An 18,902-nucleotide genomic window follows, 5' to 3' on the forward strand; every position below is an offset into this window, starting at 1 on the left:
GTCGCGCTGTTCGGGACCACTGCGGCATCCCGAACAGCTTACAGGACACCGGGAGGGACCCTACCTGTCTCCTCGGTGTCAGATTGGCGAATGACTGCTCCATGCCTGAGATCCAGGCAGGAGCAGTCAAGCGCCGATAGCACTGATCACAGGCGTGGTAATAAATGCCAGTGATCTGTGTAAAAGATCAGTGTATGTAATGTTATAGGCCCCTATGGGAGCTATAACATTGCAAAAAAAAGTGTTAATAAAGATCATTTAACCCCTTCCCAAATAAAAGTTTGAATCACCCCCCTTTTCACATAAAAAAAATAAAACAGTGTAAATAAAAATGAACATATGTGGTATCGCCGCGTGTGTAAATGTCCAAACTATAAAAATATATCGTTAATTAAACCGCACGATCAATGGCGTAAACGTAAATAAATTCCAAAGTCCAAAAAAGTTTATTTTTGGTCACTTTTTATACCATTGAAAAATGAATAAAAAGTGATCAAAAAATCCAATCAAAACAAAAATGGTACTGATAAAAACTCGAGATCACGGCGCAAAATGAGCCCTCATACCGCCTTGTACGTGGAAAAATAAAAAAGTTATAGTGGTCAGAAGAGGACATTTTTAAACGCATACATTTTCCTGCATGTAGTTATGATTTTTTCCAGAGGTACGACAAAATTAAACCTATATAAGTAGGATATCAATTTAACCGTATGGACCTACAGAATAATGATAAGGGGTAATTTTTACCGAAATATACACTGCGTAGAAACGGAAGTCCCCAAAATTTACAAAATGGCATTATTTCTTCAATTTTGTCGCACTATGATTTTTTTTTCCGATTCGCTGTGGATTTTTGGGTAAAATGACTAATGTCACTGCAAAGTAGAATTGGTGACGCAAAAAATAAGCCATAATATGGATTTTTAGGTGGAAAATTGAAAGGGTTATGATTTTTAAAAGGTAAGGAGGAAAAAACGAAAATGCAAAAACTGAAAAACCCTGCGTCCTTAAGGGGTTAAGGAGAGGGTTCTTCGGACCCAGTCCGAGATTTAGAGTAATGTTGCCAGGGAGGATATTCTGGGCAGTTTTAAAACCCTGCTTCTAGGGGTGGACTTTCTCTGTGAGTCGGCTCAACAACATCTCAAGCTTGTGGCTAAGTCTCTCCTCTGTTAGTAGGCGCCCCCTTATGGTTACGCCCCTGGCTGGTGGATAATACTTCCAAGTTCAACTTGTGCAGTATGCCCTTTGAGCCCAATTGGCTCTTTGGGTCTGAATGGAAGGATTTGCTGACAAGAAGGGTAAATCTCTGCCTGTGCAATCCTTTAGTGGCAAGGGAAGAGCCAGAGGGGGGGGGGGGGGGGGGGGGAGTACCAGGGCCCTTCCAGATCCCAAAGAAGTCAGTCCAACCAGAAGCGGGGGGGAAGTCGTGGCCGTTGGGAAAGATCGTAAAGCCAAGCTATGACTCTCCTCTAAGGTCCACCAACATTTTCCCTCTCCCTTCCCTTCTAAGTTGTCAGGTAGAGAGGTTGGGGGTATATTTATCTAAGGATTTAGACAGTTTTTTTCCGTCTAAATTTGTCGTACAGAAAGTCACAGTCTTAATATGTGCGATTTTTCTGCGACTTTTGCTTTAGAGGATTTTTAGAACATGATGCATTCTAGTCTATTTTAGGCAGAAAAATGCACTGGTGCTGAATTTATCAAAAGCGACTTTTCAGCAACAAGTTGCATCAACTGAAAGTACGCCGAAATGTCAGACCATGCTGGAGCAGGTTTAAATACAGTCTAAAGCATAGATCCCGAAGTCTGTGCACAGAATTTATCAAGAATTTATCATGCGCCTTTTGATAAATTAGGCGCACAATAGACCAGCCTAACCCTCTGTAGTTTGGTCTATATTGATGCGGGACAGCTTTGATAAATCTGCCCCGTTATCTACCAATCCCCCTCCCGTAGGAGGTCATTTCTGTTAACTTGGATGAAAGAAATCCAAGATCCTTGGGTACTGGACGTTATCTAGTCAGGGTACAAAATAGAGTTCATGTCCCCTCCTCCAAGGAAATTTGTGTTAACAAAAATACTTCCTCAGCCAAAGCAGGCTATTCTAGAGGACTCTGTCCTCAAGTACATAGGAAAGCACGCTTTGGAGGAAGTTACCCCCGATAAAAATGGGTTAAGGGGTGTATTCCCCGATCTTTCTGGTGCCGAAACCGTCGGGCGACTGCTGTATGATCATAGATCTTCGCTATCTAAACCGCTTTATAAAGAAAGGACGGTTCAGGATGGAAACCATTCGCTCAGTCATCAGCATTCTGGACCCTCAAGATCTTATGGTTACCATCGACTTGAAGGATGCTTACCTTCATGTCCTTATATTTCCTGCTCACAGAAAGTTCTTCAGGATTGTTGTCTCCATAAAAAGGTATGGTAAGGCATCTCCAGTTTGCCGTTCTGCCCATTGGCATCACTTCCGCTCCCCACACCTTCACGAAGGTGGTGGCTCCGGTAGTCTCCGCCCTCAGACTAAGAGGTCTAGAGATCATTCCTTACCTAGACGACTGACTTCTAAAACCCGCTACTCTAGATGTGCTACAATGTCATCTTCATCTGGCTCTAAATTTTCCCCAGCGCCTGGGTTGGATTATAAATTGGGAAAAGTCCGAAATCATCCCTTCCAGCTTCAGGAAGTTTCTGGGTTTCCTTCTCAATTCTTCTCAGATGACTTTGTCCCTTACTACAGAAAGAAGAGAACGAGTCATAAGAGCCGCCGAGTTTCTGACGGTCCCTCGCAAGATATCCATCAGAACTCTGATGAAGATGTTGGGTCATGCTATGGCATCTCCGACCACTTCAAGATCAGGTCTTGACCATCTGGAACCACAACCCCAAGGGTTTGGACAGAAATTGCACCCTGTCTCCCAAAGTCCGGGCATCCCTCAAATGGTGGAGGGATTTGACAGATGGGAAGTCCTTGATTCAACCTCGTTGGGTCACCTTTACCACGGATGCCTCTGGATGAGAATCCGGTAAAGGGTACTTGGACCCCTCAGGAGAGACTACTCTCCTCCAACATGAGAGAGCTGAGAGCAGTTTGTCTAGCTCTCCTCCACTTTGCACCCCTTATTCTAGGGAAAGCGATAAGAGTTCGGTCAGACAACACCACTGTGGTGGCTTACATCAACAGACAGGGTGGCACAAAGTCCCAAGTGCTCCTCAAGGAGACCGGACTAATTCTCTCTTGGGCAGAGCTCAATCTAACCCACCTTTCTGAAGTCCACATCAAGGAGGATCTCAACATAGTGGCAGATCGTCTAAGTCGTGGCCTTCCAGTCCAAGACGAATGGTCCCTGAACGAAGATATCTTCAAGAAGATAACTCTAAAGGTGGGGTATGCCAAAGATAGATCTCATGGCAACTCGTCTGAATGCCAAGGTGAACAGGTTTTGCTCTCTACAAAGAGGACAACCCAGTGGCAATAGATGCTCTGTCCATTCCATGGAGGTTCAGGCTGGCCTACATATTCCCTCCACTTTCCATGATACCGAAGGTATTGATGAAAGTTAGGCAAGACCAGACCCCAGTGATTGCCATCATACCATTCTGGCCCAAGAGGTCTTGTTTCACCCAGCTCATGAGGATGAGTCAGGGGTGTTATTGGAGGCTTCCCCCCATGCAGAACCTTGTGTATCACAACAGAGGCTCCTGCCTAGTTCAGAGGAGACTCAATCTAACAGCCTGGAGATTGACAGGACCCTACTAGGTAGTGGGCTTCCTGCGGAGATCTTGAGAACCATTGCACACTCAAGAGCAGAGACTACAAACAAGGTTTATTTCAGGATAAAGCGGATTTTCCTTCAATGGTGTGCTACGAAAGAGGTAGTAACCTCAGATCCTCCTCTTTCTGCAATACTACAGTTTATTAGCCCATCCACTTTAAAGGTTCAAGTTTCAGCACTCTCTGCCTTCCTAGGCAGATCTTTGTCACAAGAACCCCTAATTAGAAGATTCCTCAGGGGAGCTGAAAGACTTAAACCTAGAGTTCTCAGACCTATTCCCAAATGGGATTTGTCTACTGTTCTTAAGGGGTTATGCTCTCCCCCTTTTGAACCTCTGGAAGAAGTCGACTTTAGATATTTATCCCTTAAAGTCATCTTCTTATTGGCCATAACCTCAGCCAAGAGGATTGGTGAGCTTCAGGCCCTCTCGGCTTTGGAACCTTATACACTCTTTCTCCAGGACAGAGTCCTGTTGAGATATTTGCCTACCTTTGTTCCTAAGGTCCCGACTTTATCCAAAACCAATCAAGTCATATCCCTTTCAGTTCTGTGTCCTAATCCATCCTCTCCCGAGGAAGTTGCAGATCATGCTCTGGACATTTCATGAATTCTCAGAATCTACATCTCAAGAACTGGAGTATTCAGAAGATCTGAACACCTTCTTGTTTCTTTTTCAGGGAAGAACAAAGGTCTGAAAGCCTCTAAACCCTCTAGATGGATTAAAGAGGCAATCCGGGAGGCTTTTGTAGCCCAGGAGTTGACTCCTCCTGCCTTTGTCACTGCCCATTCTACCTGGGCAGTGTCTACCTCTTTTGCTGAGAGAAAATCTGTTCCTTTAGAACAAATCTGTGCTGTTGCCTCCTGGGGCACCCATAATACCTTTATTAGTCATTACAGGGTTAATGCCAAATGTTCGGAAGAGTTGGCCTTTGGGCAATCCATCCTAAGTGCCGCTCTTCCATAGTCCCTCCCTATTTGTTTTGTTACTTGCTAAGTCACCACTTGTGCTGCTGGTTAGGATGTAAGGGAAGCGTTAATTTTTAACGTAAATTTGTTTTCCCTTAGTCCTAACAGCAGCACACAAATTTCCCGCCCTTTGTTTAATTTGTTGACTTGTATGTAGGCCTTATATGGGGGGTTAATTCAATGTTTAATTACTTGGACGGAATTAAAAATTACACCGTCCTGCCAGCTTCACAGGGGCAGATCACCCCACTTGTGCTGCTGTTAGGACTAAGGGAAAACAAATTAACGTAAAAAATTTACTCGTCTCAGGCATCAGTCACTGTAAAAAAGATTTGTACCATCTACATAGCTACTGTTTTTAAAGTGTACCTGTCATCAACAAAAACTTTTTATATAACGTAGATAATACCATTATATGTATATTTGTAATATACATTGGTTAAAAAATATGCATATTTTTATCCCTGCAGCTATTGCCTGTGTGTCTCTTGTCACATCTGGGCAGGGAAGGAGTGCACACTATTCTCGCCCACTCCTCCTATCCCTGCCTACTTACATACCCGCCCTAGGTAGTGGGTCCGTAGCCACAGTGACGGTCCCTACTTACAATAAGGGAGGGAAGTCCAGTCAAAATAATAAACTATAATGCAGATGGAGGTTGGGACAAGATTGGAATAACTCAGACTAACAGAAAAACAAATAAACAGTCCGAGTTGATACCAAGAGGTTACAGATAAGCCAAAGCCAGGAGAAGAGTCAGAGAGCGGAGCCAATAAGTCAAAATGCCAGATATAAAAGATAATATATAAATGCTAGCTAGGAGTACACAGAACTCTTAGCAGGAAAGGATTGGAAGTAGACTGCCAGCTTATATAGGCCCAGACCAGGTGCTCACAGAAAGGTCAGCTGACCAGTCCAGACAGCTGGGCGTAGCCCAAAACAAAACAGAGAGAGCTGTCAGAACCGTTTAACCCCATGGGTTCTGACATCTCTATGTGGAGTCCAAATACAGGAAGTGAGGGTGGACAAGTAGGGCATTGTGCTGTGAGGCTCTATGACATGCTACGGGCTCACACATGAGGATGATTGACAAGCCAGGAGCCTGCACAGAGCCCTGCTTGTCCTGCCCTCACTATCTGTATTTGGACTCCTCACAGGCAATTGCTGCAGGGACAACAATTTTTCACCCATAAATATACACATTTTTTAACCAATGTATGCCACAAATTACATATAATTGTATTATCTACGTTATATAAAAAGTTTTTGTGGACGACAAGTACACTTTAACCCCTTAAGGACCAAGCGTTCTTCTGTTTTTGCACTTTAGTTTTTTCCTCCTTACATTTTACAAATCATAACTCTTTCAATTTTGCACCTAAAAATCCATATGATGGCTTATTTTTTGCACCACCAATTCTACTTTGTAACAACATCAGTGATTTTACCCAAAAATCTACGGCGAAACGGGAAAAAATAATAATTGTGCGCCAAAATTGAAGAAAAAACAAACATTTTTTAATTTGGGGGCTTCCGTTTCTACGCAGTACATTTTTCGGTAAAAATGACACCTTATCTTTATTCTGTAGGTCCATACGGTTAAAATTATACCCTACTTATATATGTTAGATTTTGTCATACTTTTGAAAAAAATCATAACTACATGCACGAAAATTAATACATTTAAAATTGTCCTCTTCTGACCCCTATAACTTTTTTATTTTTCTGCATCCGGGGTGGTATGAGGGCTCATATTTTGCACCGTAATCTGAATCTTTAATCAGTAAAATTTTTGTTTTTATCAGACTTTTTGATCGCTTTTTATAAATTTTTTTATGGTATAAAAAGTGACCAAAAATACCTTATTTTGGACTTAGGAATTTTTTAGCGCGTACGCCATTGACCGTGCGGTTTAATTTATGATATATTTTTATAGTTCGGACATTTACGCATGCGGTGATACCACATATATGTTTATTTTTATAATGTTATATTTTTTATATGGAATTTTGGAAAATGGGGGTGTTAATGTGTGTTTTTTTTTACTTTTATTAAACTTTGTTTTTACACTTTATCAGTCCCCTTAGGGGACTTTTAGGAGGAATAATTTGATTCCTCATACAGATCAATGTGTTTCCATAGAATCACATTGATCTGTGTGATCTGCAATAGAAGAAAAATATGAAAAAATTGTGTTCTCAGCTCACCACCCCTAGGACAGCATTCAGATTGAGGTGTAGATAATCAGCAGGTCTGTAGATAACGGGAGAACGGACACAGCGGGCCGTATTCCGTATGTACAAATAGAAACGAAGAAAGGATGGATCCAGCTCACGGATGGAATATAGTTAAAACATAACTTTTACTGTTCCGGACTAAAACATGTAAACCAAAAAGTGCAAAGGGGGTGACAGTGCGTTAAAAGCAACTCGCCAACGTGTTTCGGACTCTACATGATTATGGACTCATGTAGAGTCCGAAACGCGTCGGTGAGTTGCTTTTAACGCCCTTTGCACTTTTTGGTTTACATGTTTTAGTCCGGAACAGTAAAAGTTATGTTTTAACTATATTCCATCGGTGAGCTGGATCCATCCTTTCTTCGTTTCTATGTGTGATCTGTACTCCATTGATAAAGCCTGGTCCTGCCAGGCTTAATCAATGCGAGAGCCGGGACCGCGTCAGACCCGCTTAGCGGCCATTGGACGAGTATACATGTCCTAGGTCGTTAACCAGTTAATGACTGAACCCTTTTTTGCAATTCTGACCACTGTCACTTTATGCATTAATAACTCTGGGATGCTTTTATCAATTATTCTGATTCCGAGAATGTTTTTTCGTGACATATTCTACTTTAACACAATGGTAAATTTTCATCGTTTTTTGCTTCCTTTTTTGGTAAAAAATCAATCAAGGAGACAACTGACAGCTGTCAGTTGCCTCCTTGATGAAGCCACATAAGTGGCGAAACATGTCGGGGTGTGACTGACCTGTATTTTAACTAGCAACTCCACTGGACTCTAATGTAGCACTCTAGTAAATTAATAAGGTCTAGCTCTATATAGCCCACACCATGCGGTGCACAGTAGGTGGTAGGAGCTAAGTGTTGGGACATCTTACACATTCCCTGTGGGGGCAATACCGGTTTAGTGCCAAATACATAAGTGGCCTAATAATATAGGTTATAGTCATCTCCCCATTGGGGAGCATTTCCAAACAACATCAGAGTTGTTAATCTCAGGACTAGATGTATAAATCTGAGATTTGAGACCTAATGAGTCCAAACTTATTGTCCCAATAGAGTGCTTGGTCCAATAGACGACCTTTAGGCACACTTATAGATGTCCATGACAACAGTGGAGCTGTGTTTTTAATACTTTTTGTTCCTCACTTTATATTTAATTGCTCACATTAAAAGTTAAGTTTTACTATTTGTGTGACATATGCAATATAGAGGTCTTTATTAACCCCTTGGGGTTATTTTGTTGTTAAGGCTCACTATACCCCTTGTTAAATTCCGTGAGGGGTGTAGTTTCCAAAATGGGGTTACATCTGGGTATTTATTGTTTTGCGTTTATGTCAGAACGCTGTAAAATCAGCCATCCCGGTGCAAATCTCCAATTTAGACCTCAAATGTACATGGCAAACTCTCACTTCTGAGCCATGTTGTGCGCCTACATATGGGGTAGTTCTGTACTCAGGAGAAATTGCGTTACAAATTTTGGGGTTCTTTTTTTCTTTTACCGCTTGTGAAAATTAAAAGTATGGGGCAACACCAGCATGTTAGTGTAAATTTTTTTTTTACACTAACATGCTGGTGTAGACCCCAACTTTACCTGTGGCCCTAAACTGTTTCCTTGAAATACGACAGGGCTCCAAAGCGAGAGAGCGTCATGTGCATTTGAGGCCTAAATTGGCGATTTGAATACCTTACGGCAGTGTTTCCCAAACGGGGTGTCTCCAGCTGTTGCAAAACTCCCAGCATGCCGGACCAGGGCAAGGTAGGAGACCCCCGCCAGCCCCGATTTCCTGCCATGATCGCCGTCCCCATCACCGCCCAGCAGGGTCGTGATTGGATGGTCGTTCCGACCGATCAATCACGTGATCGTGAGGCGGCACCCGTGCCACCTCACTCCTGCTGGGTAAGGGACAGCCCCATTCACCCTTTTTTTCCGGGTCACCAGAGACCCGATTGACCCGGAATCACTGCAAATCGCTGGTCTGACATGGGGGGTCTCAGGACCCCCAGGGGTTTGCACGGGGTGCCTGCTGATAGATATCAACAGTCACCCCGGTCCGGTCCCCGTGGAAGACTGGAATTTCCACGTGCGTACCCATACGCCCTCAGTCCTTAAGGACTATGAAACGGGAGCGTATTGATACGCCCGGCATCCTTAAAGGAAAACTCCAGAATATAAAAATTGTCCCCCATACTGCCAGCAGTAAAAAAAATAAAGATGTACATACCTTCTTCTCTCCTCCGGGGCCTCCGGTAACCGGCTCCGGTCTCCTCAGCGATCCTCTTCCTAGTTGCTGGTGGTTGGCGAGTCATACTGCGCTCAGCCAATCACCGGCCGCAGTGAAGTCCCGACTCGGCTGGCGATAGGCTGAGCGGCAGTGTGAGAACACTTCAAGACACAAAATTCTTCACTACACCAGCACCTGCTGTCGGGGCCGAAAACGTCACTCTGCCGCTAAGCCTATCACCGGCCGAGCCGGGACTTCACTGCGGCCAGTGATTGGCTGAACACAGTATGACTCGCCGACCACCAGCAACCAGGAAGAGGATCGCGGCAGTGACTGGAACCGGTTTCCGGAGGCCCCGGGGGAGCGAAGGAAGGTATGTATATCTTAATTTTTTTTTACTGCCGGCAGTATGGGGGACAATTTTTATATTCTGGAGTTCTCTATTTTAAGGGGTTAAGTAAAGCCCTTTAAAGTTCTTTTATGAAGCTTTTTTTTACAGTATCATAAACTAGTAGAAAGCAGCTGGCACTGCTGCTACTTCAGAGCTCCCTTTTCCCTCCAGCCTTAAAATCACGGCACAGTCACTCACTGTCACTAGAATTCTGATGGTGCACAGCAGCAATAAAAGATTACCTGCAATATGGCTTCAAGTAGAAAGAACAGGCGGCAGCTCACCGAAGTTGTAGCAATCAAGCTGATTTATTACAGCAACCGTGGGGTACAAAAATGGTGCAGGGTGCAGACCAACACAAACGAGCAACGTCCGTTTCACACAAAATGTGCTTCTTCCGGCTCATACGAATGACGTAAACACACTCTCTTATATGCAACCAACAACTGACGTCAGCTGAAGGAGGGCAGACATTACACCCTTGGCTTCTCCGCCCAAAATCTTCAGGTGACGTCTTCATTACAATAACATGAATCAAGTGCTCTGTTGCCGTGGATACAGGCTGGACGCGACTCCGGCGCAGTACGGCACAGCCCGTCAGCTGACCTGTCGTGGCTTCCCCTCGTCTCCACAGCAACCCGGCCTCACAGGACCACATCGGCACTAAGAAAAGAAGGTGCAAAACTAGAGAGAGTAAATACAGTGATACTTGTGAGTTTAAATAACATTAAAAACAACAGGATACTAACTTATAGAAACAAACTCATGTCTGTCTTTTCATTCAAACCTGCTGAGCCCCTGGCTCCCATTCTCAGAATCCATCTAGTCTCGCACAGCAGGAGGAGTTTATCCCTGTCTACCCCATCAATTAATCTAAAAGGAAAACAGAAGGCGCTCCATGTGCGGGATCAGCAGGTCAGGCCCATAGGGAGGGGGAGTAGATCTATCCCACGCCGCTTACCAGAGTTGGTTGTGTGCACACACACACACAACAATGGGAAGCGCCTGAAAGTATATGTGTCCTCATCCGCAGCCTTCCTTGGAAACGATGGATAGGCAGTTAGACCGTGATGGTAGGAAATGTCGGCGCTGGATTAAGGAACCAGGAGGAGTACAGCATAAAATCAAGGCAGGTTTATTGGATGCAACGCGTTTCGCAGCGCATGCGCAGCAAAACGCGTTGCATCCAATAAACCTGCCTTGATTTTATGCTGTACTCCTCCTGGTTCCTTCATCCAGCGCCGACATTTCCTACCATCACGGTCTAACTGCCTACCCCATCAATTGACAAATTCCAGACCCGCAAATTTAAGGACCGATAACTCACTGTTGTGATCTTCCCTGACATGTTGGATAAGTCTAGGGCATCCCACTCCTATGGTGATAGATTTAAGATGTTCTCTTATCCTAACATTTAAATTCCGGATCGTGTTCCCTATATAGAAGCGGCCACACTCGCAAGTAATAGCATAAACCACAAATTTAGATTTGCAAGTTATAAAATCCCCCACCTGCCAAGTAACCCCCCCCCCCCATGCCTAATAATTTTTGCTTCCGAATTGTGAGGGCATTGGTGACACTGCCTACACTTAGTTACCTTGAGGTCTCCCTCCGGTCAGCCATGTATCAACTGTACCCTTGAACTGATTAGGAGATAATGGGGAAAAATGGTGATCTGCGGTGGCGCTGCCTTGTTAGAAACCAATTAGAATCCAGTCCGGTTGAAAACAAAGTATTTACCTCTATTAGTGCATACATATGGTGGACAGACATGTAAGACGTGTTTCGGGCGTAAGTTCCCACTTTTTCAATTGCAAAACAGAGATGTCTTAACCTTTACAGTACTGTTGGATGTAAATAACTGAAAAGGGAAGAAAGTGGGCAGCCAATCATAGTGGTGCCGACTTGGATGATATATAATAACAGTGATCTTCGCGATGCCTCATTGATGTATTTTTTTCAACCAATAGGATGCCTGCCAATGTTGAAGGTGCCAGACGATTTATTCAAAAAAGGAGCTATTCAGCCAATCAGGTTTAAGCTGATTTTTTTTTTATGTAGTAGTAGTGTTACATCTGAACTTGTAGATGTAGCGACCAGTCAGATTCATCTTGGAAACTGAATGGTAGCCAATCAGAGTGATGCCTCTCTGATACTGGAGGTAGGAGGGAGTTTTAAAATGATGCATGGGCTGACGCGGACCTAATCTTGTATTCTCCAGAGTGGGAAACTAGGGAATTATTCATATGTGTGATCGCATTGGTGGAATACATTGATGTTGGAAAGGGACTCAGATACGATTGGGTTTAAACTGTGTGTTCAATACATTCATTTAAGCCCAGTGGTAGTAAAGTTTTGAGCTTAAATATCCAAAAATTCTCTCTTCTACATAATTGTGTGTATTGCCTATGACTGGTAGGCGGGATGTTCTCAATCGGCACTACAGAAAAGTTGGAGAAATTGCAGTCATGTTTCAGCGCAGCATGACGGGATACACTATGTAAATGATAGCAGTTTTTGACATTAGAGCTATGTTTGTTGAGTCTGGTACACAGCATTTGGGTGGTGTGTCCAACGTATTGAGTTCTGAAAGGACATTCCAGTAGGTATATAACATAGTTCGATTTACATGACAAAAGGGATTTAATTTTAAATGTTTCACCTGTTGTTTTTTATGTGAACCCCTTGCACTGATTTTTTTATATTTTGGCAGCATTTGCAATTTGGAGTGCAGTACCGGAAGGATACTGTGACAGCCTTGCTCATGAAGGTAGGTTTTTTGATATTCCTCAATTAACTGGGAGTCAGGTTGTTCTTCAGGGACATGTTTTTTTTTCTGAATGTGACTTTTTTAAAATAAATCGGCTGACGCCTTCAACCTCGGCAGGCATCCGATTGGTTGAAAAAATACATCAATGATACAGTGCGAAGATCACTGTTATTATATATCATCCAAGTCGGTACCACTATGATTGGCTGCTCACTCACATCATACCGGGCACCACGGATTGGCTGCCAACCAGAACACGTGACTATATAAACATGAAGATCCCGGCCCTGACCGCCCATATAGAAAATGACTTCACGGCTGTTGAGAACTTGGTAGGAAAACAGCCCCAAGTCTGGCCCATAATACGAAACTGTAAAACCCCGCTCCATGAGCGATCCCATCATAGACGAGATCCACATAGTATATTTTATTAATCGTGAATGCCATTTTATGTCTGCTAACATATGTTTAATTTCATTTTTAAACACATGTTTTAACTATATAGAATTGTTTAAAAAAAAGCGGCCTCTGACCCCTGGTTTTGGCACCCTTTTCAGTTAATTAAAACCAACAGTGCTGTAAAGGTTTAGAAATCTCTGTTTTGCAATTTAAAAAAAAAAGGGAACTTACCCCTGAAATGTGTCTTACATGTCTGTCCACCATATGTATGAACTAATAAATGTTAATACTTTGTTTTTAACCAGACTGGAATCTAATTGGTCTCTAACAAGGCAGTGCCACCGCAGATCACCATTTTTCTCCATTATCTCCTCATCCTCTTGCCAACCTCCGGTTTAGTGTTCGGCCAGATTCTGCAGGCTGCAGCCCGAGATCGATTGTCTGACCCCACAATGAGGGGTGATAGGCCTATACCAAGGCTTACCCCCAGGTGAGCATATATCCCACCCGGGGGTGTTGTGGGTCCAAAAAAAAACACACGAAATTACACAAGGCACTGTCCTCTCCATCTCTTTTTTCTTCCCTTTATGTGTTTAAACTGATTAGGGCCTAACAAACTACCCAAGGTTTTGTTTCTTCTGTATGAAAACAAAGGTTTATTGACAGCAATATCCCTCAAGTCACGATCCCCCTCAATAAGGTGCCAGTGACGTCTTACCGCTGACTGAATTACATGGTTCATAGAACTATGTCTAAAAGAAACACAAACCTATTACCACCTCCTTTGGGTTTTACATGAGATCTTACATCTTGGGCACTCAGGCTCCTTGCTCTGACCAATGCACATCAATAATCTGAGGGATACTCCCTACTTAATCTTTTGGTCAGTTCAAGTGCCTTTTTCTCAAAGGATTCCTCAGTGCTGTTTAACCTTCTAAGCCAGAGAACTTGACTAAAAGGGATAGATTTCATGACGTGAGGGGGATGGTAACTTTCAAAATGTACTCCACGAAAGTACTCCACAAAATTGTTAAAATGCCCCAAAATTGTTAAGATGTAAGATCTCATGGAAAACTCAAAAGGAGGTGGTAATAGGTTTGTGTTTTCTTTTAGACATAGTTCTATGAACCAGGTAATTCAGTAAGTGGTCAGACGTCACTGGCACCTTATTGAGGGGGATCGTGACTTGAGTGATATTGCTGTCAATAAACCATTTTCATACAGAAGAAACAAAACCTTGGGAAGTTTGTTAGGCCATAATCAGTTCAAGGGTACAGTTCATACATGGCTGACCGGAGGGAGACCTCAAGGTAACTTTAAATGTAAGCACTGTCACCAATGCCCTCACAATTCAAAAGCAAAAAATATTAGGCTGGGGGGGGGGGGTTTATAACTTGCAAATCTAAATTTGTGGTTTATGCTATTACCTACTTCTATATAGGGAAGACAATCTGGAATTTATATGTTAGGATAAGGGAACATCTTAAATCTATCACCACAGGACTGGGATGCCCTAGACCTATCCAACATGTCAGGGAACTTGTTTTCGGTTCTGGAACTCCTCCTGCAGTGCAAGACTAGATGGATCCTAGAATGGGAGCCATGGGCTCGGCCGGTTTGAATGAAAAGACAGACATGAGTATGTTTCTGTAAATTAGTATCCTGTTGTTTTTAATGTTGTATTAAACTCAAAAGTATTGCTGTATTTACCCTCCCTTGTTTTGCACCTTCTTTTCTTAGTGCCGATGTGGTCCTGTGAGGCCGGGTTGCTGTGGAGACGAGGGGAAGCCACGACGGGTCAGCTGACCATGTTTGCCACACTGCACCGGTGTCGTGTCCAGCCCGTATCCATGGCAACAGAGCACTTGATTCATGTTATTGTAATGAAGACGTCACCTGAAGATTTTGGGCGGAGAAGCCAGCGGCGTAGTTGGTGATGTCAGTTGTTGGTTGCATATAAGAGTGTGTTTTTACGTCATTTGTATGAGCCGAAAGAAGCACATTCTGTGCGAAAAAGACATAGCTTGATTGTGTCAGTCTGCACCCGGCACCATTTTTGTACCCCACGGTTGCTGTAATAAATCAGCTTGACTGCTACAACTTCGGTCAGCTGCCGCCTGTTCTTTCTATTTTAAGCCATATTTTTTCACAGTATCGTTTGTCACATTTTAATTTAAGCAGTTTAAAAAGATATATAAATTCATTGTAATGTTTCTTACTAGAGGTAAAGATTTTCACACTCCTAAATTAGTCAACCAAATATGTCCAATGTGACTAGTATACACCTTTACTATTACCAGCTGATCTCCCCTCCCTAACTGGTTTGAACACTCCCTGCATAACTTTTACTCCACTATAACTTCCTACATAATCTCTGTGCAGATAAAATTAACAACATATCTGTCATGTTGAAGGTATTAATCAGTAATAACACAAAACCAGCTGTTCTGGAACTAAACAGTCATAATAAAGTTCCTGTCAAACAGGCTCTGCCTTAATAAAATAGCTTACAAGTGGCAGCTTGCCAAAGACTAATTAGGTACAAAATATATATAAGGCTATGTACACCTATTCATCACATGTTTCTGTTTTTCTGTTTAGTCACAGGAACATAAAAAAGAGCAGTGCTGAATTGCTCCCACGTGCCTTACTCTGGTATCTTTTCTGTGTACTGGAGAGCGGAAGTGACATGGTTCACGCTTCCGGCTAGCGGTAAGAAATTTACAATAACTTTAGAGCCTAGCTCTATTAGTAGTGATGCTAATCTTCTCTGCTTTTTTTTTAGTTTCCCCCTTTATGTCTGAGTTTCCTAATTAAACTTTTTGCTTTTAGTCCCTCTTACCTCTCTACCACCCTCTACTTTTTTTGTGAGTTGTTTCCCTCTTCCTATTTAAGGGCTCACTGGGAGGAGATTCTTGCTGCTTCACTATATTCCGTCCCTGTGAGCAGCACGCTACATTCTGTCATGTGCTGTACTAGTAATGTGTTGCTTTTCTTGTGTTTCTGCATCAAGGCAAGCAGTTGCTCCCTCTTCCTTCTTCTGTTTGACTTTTCCAATTCAATATATTTTTTTCCTTCCAGATATGATTATTTGATTCTGGTGGTTGCAAAGTGACCTTTAAGAGAAGACATCTAACCTGCAGAAAATGCAGGGCTGTGGAGTCGGTAGATAAATGTTCCGACTCCGACTTTTTTTGTACTTCCGACTCCGACTCCCCGACTACTCTGTATTAATATGCCAATGTATATATAAACACTTACAGTTGAGTCCAAGAAGCTGTTCCACCAAGTTCTTCTAAGCTCTTCTAGCAGAGAGAGGTAGTTGGGCAGAAGCTGCTGCCTTCTCCTTTTTGTGTGCTGATCTGCTGCAGAAGATAGGGCAGTGGGAGGATCCAGGAAGGGGCATTTATTATAAAACATGATTTTCCTAGTAGAATCCCATAGTCATGTTTAAAGTTTAAGCTAACAATTGGAGTTTTCAAGTTTTTATAGCCTTAGCTGAATGGCAGCAGTTTTTCCAATGGTTTACAGCTTCAGTCTTGAACTATTGACCCTCCATTCCCTTCACTTATACAAGTGTCTCTAGTCCTGCAAAAAACATATTTACTTAATCCCTTATCAGTGAGAGGCTAGGTTACCCATGGGTTCCCTGTAACAGCAGAACACAACACTATGGAAAATATAAGTATTGCCGCTCCTAATTGTGCATTGCGTGCCATATAGTGAAGCACATGAAAAGCATGCTTCTTCACGGTCACTTAACATGTTCGTTTTGCAGTTACGTGAGGCACTGCATGCATTGGTCTTTTTCTTACAGTAGAGAAGTCATTAATTATAACTTTTTGTGAATTGGGACATTTAAACTTGCTTTTTTTTTTAAATTCCAATCTAAATTTAGTAGGAGTCGGAGTCGGTGCATTGTTTGCCGACTCTGACTCCAGGTACCCAAAATTTTGTCCGACTCAAACTCCTCGACTCCGATTCCACAGCACTGAGAAAATGCCTGTCTATCACCTGTCTAGCCTGCTGCCCTAGGCCTCCAGACTCATTTTGATTTATCAAAACCTGTGCAGAGGAAGATTGGTTCTGGAATTGGCTGCCAAGCTAAGGAAGAGGGCAAGACGAGGCCAGTCGTCTCCTGCAGTGATGTCGGAGGACCACCTGAGAAAAGTGGATGAGGTCTATTCATCTGCAAAGGTAGTAGATACAGCAAGAAGAGCTTTCTTCCAGTTGGAGAAGACTGCCAAACGGATAAAGGCTTTTTAGGTGGAGCAACATCTGTTGCCAAGTGTTTTAAGTCCCTCTTCCCAATAGAAGAGGACAGTCCTGGATCTCTCCCCCCCCCCCCCCCCCCAAAGGTGTACATGGATATTGTCAGACTGTCACATCTTACTATTGTGCCTGCAGAGAATGGCTTTAATCTGCTGCTTCAGGTCAGGGTGCTATGAGAATCGCCTATGTTAAGGTCACCAGAGCACTCAGGAAGTGTCTTTCAAGGATCCAGGACATTGTGGATTCAGGAATATTTAATTATGAAAAACTGGCTTTATGAGCAATTTCGCTTTCTAAATCCACCAGATTTGCGTTTTGGCTCTGATCTTGTTCAAGAAAAAATCCCTCTAAATATCATTTATGTAATTTATAGTACTTCCCCGGAAGACTTTTCGGTCCACAACGAGATGCTTTATATGGGGCCCGTTCCGATAAAAAAAGGCAAGTCTTTTCCTCAAGCCTTAAGACCTTTTCAGAAGCATCAAAGGGAAGAGAGGTCTCCTCAGATATCAAGACAGCCTCGATTCCTTGGGAGAGGAAGAGGCTCTAGCACCCCCCTAAGAGGATCTTTTTGGGGCGCTAAACCCACCTCTAAACGCCAGGACTTCTGACACCCAGAGTCAGCCACAAGGAGATAATCTTCAATAATCTTTTTTTAAGGATCAATGGGTTTTAAGTGTCATGAGAAGGAGCTATGCCCTAAATCTGAACACCCTTCCTTCCGAAAGTTTGTTTTATCCATTTCCTCTTTGAAGAGGAAAGTAGCCATGGGAGATCTTATAAATCTAAACGCCCTGGCAGCAGTGAAACCCGTCCCCCTACAGAGTTAGGGGGCTATTTCCCTATCTTCCTAGTGCCTATTCCCTTGGTCAAATGGAGACCAATTATAAACTTGGGTTACATCATTCGTTTCATGTGCAAGAATAAGTTTTGGATGGAGAAAATTCAGTCGGTCAGAACTATTCTACATCCAGCAGACTTCATGGTCTCTCTCAACTTAAATTTCTGCGGATAGCCTTGTACATTAAAAGAGCATTACACCACCTCCAGTTTTGGGTGATTCTCTTTTGGGATCTCTCCAGTCGCCTTTGTTTTCACAAAGGTAGTGGCCTTGGTGGATACGGTGTTGAGACTACTACATGGCAGAAGGATTATTCCCTATCACGACTAACGGCTATTTCTAGCCAGATCCACAGAGCTTCTTCATGAGCAAATAGGTGTCTCCTTGACTTTGTGTAACATCCGCGCTCGGGCAAGACATGCTGGCCATAAGCGCTCTGTCATGTCCCCGCTGCCGGCGGGGCTGGGATTCGCATTGCGGGATGCGCCCACATGCGAATCCCAGCCCGTCACCCACCTCCCTGTCCTCACAGCCCCGATGCGCGTGCCCTCACCTCCTAGGGCGCACACGTGCTGGAGCTCTCCCTCTTAAAGGGTCAGTGCTCATTAAGTCAAGTGTCTACACATGCACCCTGGTCCTTAAATATCAGCTTCTCCCTTGGTTCCTTGCCGGATCTTTGGTTGTCTATTGCCATAGTGAAAGTTCTGTGTCTCTGTTTCTGTGTACCTGTTCCTTGCTACCTTCCTACCCTACACCTGTGTTCCTGCCCTGACCTACTGTCATCTTGCCATGTCCTGCCAGTCTCCTTCTGTGCCATCTCGCCACCTCCCAGCTACCTGTGTGGACAGTTTGTGCCAGGGGTAGCGACATGGGTGCCGCCTGCTGCAGCAAGACCATCCTGCTTTGCGGCGGGCTCTGGTGAGAACCAGCGGCACCTTAGACTCCGCTCCCTGGCACGGCTCATGTCATCATCCACACAGGCCCAGAGGATCCACCATCTGACCACCTGCCGTGACCATAACA

The 18,902-nt window shown here is 43.5% G+C and overlaps 1 protein-coding gene and 1 long non-coding RNA gene across 3 annotated transcripts in view; one reads left to right on the forward strand and one right to left on the reverse strand.

The window, feature by feature from the left end:
• LOC130368847 (uncharacterized) overlaps positions 1-14,865 on the forward strand; it is a 105,060-nt gene extending 90,195 nt beyond the window's left edge. For both annotated transcript variants that reach the window (XR_008892586.1, XR_008892585.1), the window contains exons 2-4: positions 12,311-12,367; positions 13,072-13,256; positions 14,507-14,865. This is a non-coding gene — a long non-coding RNA (uncharacterized LOC130368847). The remainder of the gene's footprint in view (positions 1-12,310; positions 12,368-13,071; positions 13,257-14,506) is intronic.
• ZC3HC1 (zinc finger C3HC-type containing 1) overlaps positions 1-18,902 on the reverse strand; it is a 63,824-nt gene that overhangs the window by 6,046 nt on the left and 38,876 nt on the right. The window lies entirely within an intron of this gene.

This window comes from Hyla sarda, chromosome 4 (assembly GCF_029499605.1).
Source record: "Hyla sarda isolate aHylSar1 chromosome 4, aHylSar1.hap1, whole genome shotgun sequence".
Taxonomy (NCBI): Eukaryota; Metazoa; Chordata; class Amphibia; order Anura; family Hylidae; genus Hyla; species Hyla sarda.